At 35.1% G+C, this 6179-nt stretch overlaps 1 pseudogene; it reads left to right on the top strand.

Annotated features, from left to right (window-relative positions):
* Positions 1–1068: 1068 nt before the first annotated feature.
* On the top strand, positions 1069–3906 carry LOC116108286 (annotated as a pseudogene).
* The last annotated feature ends 2273 nt before the right edge of the window (positions 3907–6179 follow it).

The raw sequence follows: 6179 nt of genomic DNA, 5'->3' as shown, positions 1-6179 counted from the left end.
CCATATGTGCTCATACGGTTCTCACTATCAAGATTTGAAACACTTGATACTCTTGTCACGATTCTACCATTCTAAGGGCATATATCAATACATACAATAATGATTTACGCGATATAGAATAAAATGTTTTTTTATTGATCAATGAACATTATTATAAAAAGTCAATTCTATAATAATTGATTGGCTCTAGAACACCCACTCTAATAGACATAATAGGTGATGGTTGCGGTTGGACGCCAGGAAAGTGGCTTAAACCACCGACAGCGATGCCAGATGTAGTTGAGAAGTTGCTGCCTACTATTATTTGGGTGGGAAAGTTTTTGGTGTGGAGGGGTGGAGAAGAAAGGGTAAAATGACATGATTACCCTTTAACTATTTTTTAAATTTATTATTCTATCTTTCTTCTGTTAAAGTTAATAGTGTATAGGTAGTGAAGCTATATTTTGAAACTTATTGGGTAGGAAAGTGAGGTTAGGCCAAACCTTAGGTGGGAAAAAAAAGTTAGGAATCTTAAATACAAATATTCAATTAGGTTACATTAATTTATGTTTTTGACATTTTTATTTGATTTTGTGTTTTTTAAATTTTAAAAATGTTTTACTATTATTTTGTAAAAGTAGTATTTGAAAATGAAAATGGTAAAAATGTGTTTGTTATTGTTTTTTTAATGATAAAAATAAAATATTGTGGTATAATGGAGAATGAGAACATAGGAAAAAAAATTTTTATTATGTTTTGTGTGTTTTTAAATTTTTAGTAATTTATGAGTTCTTTGTTTTCTATGTTTTTTATTCTAGAAAAAAGAAATGATAAATGGGCAAGTATTATAAGTAAACAAGTATTATATATTTTACGAGATAAAAAGAGAAAAAAAAAATAAAAATAAAAATAAAACGAAAAACGAAAAACGAAATCCATTTGGCCCTTACTTTTTTCATTGTTCTGAAAAATAAAATTTGAAATAATATCCACACGCGCCACACCCAGAGACATTCACTTAGCCAAGAAGATAAATCCACCGACAAGACAAAGAAGTTTGACTCAAATTCACCCTAAGATCCTCTCAGATTAACGATGGCTTCAACCCAGTGACCCACCACACCCTTTATCTCTCTCTCTAAATTCTTGTAAAAAACTTCACCTTCAAAACAAAATCTTCCAACTCTACACCAAAAGTTGCAAACTTTACGAAGAAAAATGAAGAACCTTTACTTACCTCTTCTTCTCATTCTATTTCATCTCTTCTCAATCTCTCCCAAAGCGGCTCCTGCAAATGTCCCCCCAAAATGTCCCGTGGACCTCAACTATGTCCTCAGAATCCCATGGAACACCACGGATTGCCGCAACTACGACCATCTCCACACCACCTCCAACATAACCATCCCAAACTAAAAGAACCCATGTTGCCGAAGTCTCTTATCTCTTTGCTGTGGCTCTGGCTGAGCATCTTAAAGAAACTTCTTTGTTTAACTTACCAGAAGTCAACACCTGCATTGCTTGTATGCAAGATTATCAGTCTAAGCTTTCTTCTCTTTCTTTGCCTGACGATTTGGTTTCTCTCTGCTTTGACCCTTTACAGTTTGTGATTAATCCTAATGTGTGTGCTAGTATTGTGACTATTAAAGATTCGGATGGCCATCTGGGTATGTCAACTCAGCTTGATTTGTCTTGTAAACGTGATCTTACTGATCTTAGTTTTTGTGATGCTTGTGTTAATGCTGGTTAGAGAGTCCAGTCTCGGTTGATTGCCATTGATGGGAATAGGACTCATGCTGTTGATTGCTGTTACTTTACTGTTCTTTATGCTGCTGGTATGGTTAATGAATTTGGCCCTGAAAGTGATGGAGCTTTGTCATATATTTTTGGGTTGTCATTAAACTCTCAAGTGGGTTCTACAAATAGCAGGCACTCAGCTCTTGTGTTTGGCTTGACTGGAGCTGGGGTTGCAATTTTTGTCATGACTGGTTTGTTGGGTTTGTATTTTTGGTGGGATAAGAAATTGAGGAGAAGATTTTATGGTACTCGTTTGGATTCTGGTTATAGTTTAGAGGAACAAGGGTCTAGGCCGAAATTTAGGCCAAATACTGGTTCAATTTGGTTCAAGATTCAGGATCTTGAGAGAGCAACTGATAACTTTTCACAGAGAAATATTAGAGGGAGAGGTGGGTTTGGAGTTGTTTATATGGGGGTTCTAAAAGATGGGACTATGGTGGGTCGGATTTTCAAGGTGATGCAGAGTTTTGTAACGAGGTTGAGATTATTAGCAATTTGAAGCACAGAAATCTTGTGCCCTTAAGAGGATGTTGTGTGATTGAAGAGGATAGTCCGAGTTATGACGTGAGAGATAATCAGAGATATCTTGTTTATGATTACATGCCTAACGGAAATCTTGATGATCATTTATTCCCTTCTTTAAATGATAAAGTTGGAAGCACTAAAAAGCCATTGACTTGGCCTCAAAGGAAGAGTGTAATATTGGATGTCGCGAAGGGGTTGGCTTATTTGCACTATGGGATGAAGCCTGCAATTTATCATAGAGACATTAAGGCCACAAATATACTGTTAGATGCTGATATGAGTGCAAGAGTGGCTGATTTCGGCCTTGCAAAACAAAGCAGAGAAGGGCAGTCTCATCTTGCTACGAGAGTGGCATGAACTCATGGGTAATTGGCCCCTGAGTATGCGCTTTATGGACAATTGACTGAGAAAAGTAATGTTTATAGCTTTGGGGTGGTTGTTTTGGAGATAATGTGTGGGATAAAAGCTCTTGATTTGTCTTGTTCAGGACCTCCTCGTGCATGTTTGATAATAGATTGGGCTTGGTCATTAGTGAAAGCTGGAAAAGTAGAGGAGGTTTTGGACGTGTCTTTGTTGAGAGAGGGGGATTCTGTGAATTCAAATCCTAAGGCAACAATGGAAAGATTTCTGTTGGTTGGAATTTTGTGTGCTTATGTCTTGGTGGCTTTGAGGCCTACCATTGCAGACGCTCTAAAAATGTTCGAAGGTGACATAGAAGTTCCACCACTCCCTGATCGGCCAATATCTCTTGGGCATCCTTCATTCTATGGTGATGGTAATGCTTTCATTATCTCACTAGCACTTGGTGGGCCACAGTTACGTCCTGGGGATATGCTCAGGTAATGAAGAAAGTTCATAATTTGTATTATTCATGACTCTTCGGTTGATTTAGTGATTGTTGTTCAGAAATGGATTGTTTTAGGGTCTTGTACAAAGAAACTACATTCTTGTATCTCATTCAAAGAGACCTGAGAATGAGCCAGCTGGTGTACGGTAGGGGTTAAGTTTGTGTTATGAAGCTGTAGTCTTATGATGGTCTGACTGTAACCAAATTGAGGGTGGCTAGAAGACTCGTTAATCTGGGTGAAGTACACAGGAAAGACATATTACTCTGAGTTTGATTTTTGTCATGATGGGGGGAATGATAAGTGACCAGAAATGCAAAAATGACCACTGTAATAGAAGGGTTCCTATCCTTTCTTCCATCTTGTTAGCAAACCAATGGACTACATAGGATATCTTTGCAATAAAGATTATGGGAAATCAAATTGCTATACTGTTATGCATTCAACTGTAAATATCTGTAGATTGTCTTTTTCTCCTGAGCAAGGCTGGCGTAGCTGCTTAAGTTTTTTTGCTGTTTGGGGATTGGACCTGCATATCCATTTATCATTGTGTTGAACTTGCAACGCTGATGGATACACACTAACAGGTGCACTGGAGCAAGTTGTGGATTCCAGTGGGCTTTCACTATTTCAAAGGTTTGAAGTTTTTTGTTCATAATATTTTCTGATATATTTAGAGCAAATATAGTTTGTATAGAATTTAAATCATAGAAAGGTTTGTTGTTACACAAATTCCAGTTTGGGTTTCTATAATTTAAATGAGTTAAAGGTTTTATATTTTAGTTCTTGTTGCTTTTTACTCTTTTCTTAGTATCTTACCATTGCTTTGATATTTGAATAATTCTAAGGATCGGAATTATAGATAAGAACCAAAAACTATTCAGGACTTTCATTGTAGATTGAATCTTTTCTTTCAGTTATTTGCATTAGGCCATAATTTCTTTCTCTTTTCCCCTGTTTCCAAGTTAGATGTACCTAGTTATGAATTTCTTCCTTAATTTTGTTCTAAATGAATTTGGTAGAAATCTGAATGCAATATACTTTTAAAGCTTATTGTGGGATTTATGTAGATAGAGAGAACAAACAAATGAGAAACCAGGTTAATACTTTCGTGAAGTAAATTACATATTACTTTGTTACAAGATATAATGTCAGCAATTAGCTATTACTGAACTAATATTAATATATCTTGTTTCAGTAATGCTATGTATACCTGGTCAATATCACAGCTTTAAATTCCAATTAACGTGATTGTTGATGTGTCAATACTATGTTAATTGTAGGATTTTGTGGAGTGGTGATGTTTGTCCTATAATTAATGTGGTGTTGACACATCAACAGCCACATCAGTTGAGATTTTAAGTTCGGATTCTGACTTTGAATACATACTCTTCTTTTCTCTTAGACATCTGATTGTTTCCTGAGTAATATCACTGTTATAAAGTTGGGCTCCCTGGCTGATGTGGTTGGTAACTCGATAGCATCACATTAATTTTCAAATAATGTGATAAAGGATGTTACTTTCTTGTAATAATGTGATAAGACACATTAACAATTACATTAGTTGGAGTCTTTACTTTGTATACATACCATTACTGGTTTCTTTCTCCTGAAATCTCCACATAATCTCCATCTTCCATCCTATTGTTAGTTGCTACATTACCATCATCACATTAGGTCTATCCTTAGTTCCTCTCAGAAAAGGTTTATTCTCATGAATTTTGTCATTTCCATTCTATTATTGGCAACTTCAGCTAAAGCTAGCCTGGCAAAGTTTTCAGAATATCTGATATCTATTGTCAGGTTATGACTTCTCTGATTCTCTTCTACTCTCATTTAATGATGTCCGTATCTTATATAGCTAAACATAAAACTGAAAGTAACTTAGAGCTGGAAAGGTATGAACTAATTACCAATGGGGACCTATTAGACTAATGTAATATTGAGTTTGTTAGAATATTTTATTTAATGGCCCATGTGTCTTTAACCTCAAGTATTATATTTTAAAATACCACACGGATTACTAGACCTTAGAGATGCTGTCAGAAAATCATGAAGTTTATGTATGTGGGAAACTATGATAGCCGACCTAAGCGAAACCAATCAACACAACGATCGGTCGAAATGATAGTCAAGGTCTTCCTTTTATCCCACACACATGTACACCCACATAGATTCTAACATCATCTAAAAAGGTTAGTGAATATTAAACAACCACATAAATAAAGAACATGAATATAAATGAAGAACATGTACATAAATAAAGAACAAGAACATAAATGAAAACACAAATATTAAACATGTTAAAGAACATAAATTAAAACATATATGAGATCTTTTGTTATCTATAACATTTTCAGAGTATTACAACACCCTTGAGGTTTAGGAAAACTTAGAAATATGAGAAACATGGAAGAAGTATAGTAAAGATGTGTAGAGAAAGTATGGAAGTGTAGAGAAAATATGGAAAAGAAGAGTGAGAGAAATAAACAAAAATGTTTATAAAGTTTACAACAAAGTTCTTCCTCTTCCTGAGAAGGTAAAAGCCTTTATTTATAGATAAAAGGGATACAACCACTCATAAAGGAGACATTAAATACAAGACTAACCTTTTTTATTTTTGGGGGCTTTTATTTATTTTTATTTTTTTACATTAAGTAGCCTACAATTTTTGACAAAACATAGTCTTACAATACTTGACTTTTTACAAAGGATACGGGAGATGTTACATTGAAAAGGTAAATTACCATTTAGTCCACTCCTATTTTATATAAAGGACACAACTATGTATTTTAAGACACGTAGATCTTTAATCATTTGACAAGTTGGTAACGTGCCACGAGTCTTCATCCTGGAAGTCGAGACAACCAATTGATTGAATCCAATCAGCAGGGATTTGTTGGGGAGATGTATCTGGATAAGTATCCGAAGAAATGTCTGGAATCTGAGATGTTTGCTTTGCAGATGTACTGGGTGTGTGCATGTATTGTTGTCGCCTGGATTTATGGAGATAGTAATTACGAGACCGTTGAAGCT

The sequence above is a fragment of the Pistacia vera genome, unplaced genomic scaffold, assembly GCF_008641045.1.
Source record: "Pistacia vera cultivar Batoury unplaced genomic scaffold, PisVer_v2 Contig561, whole genome shotgun sequence".
In the NCBI taxonomy this organism is placed as follows: domain Eukaryota; kingdom Viridiplantae; phylum Streptophyta; class Magnoliopsida; order Sapindales; family Anacardiaceae; genus Pistacia; species Pistacia vera.
Note: the sequence above shows the minus strand (reverse complement) of the source record. Positions and strands in the feature narration are given on the sequence as shown.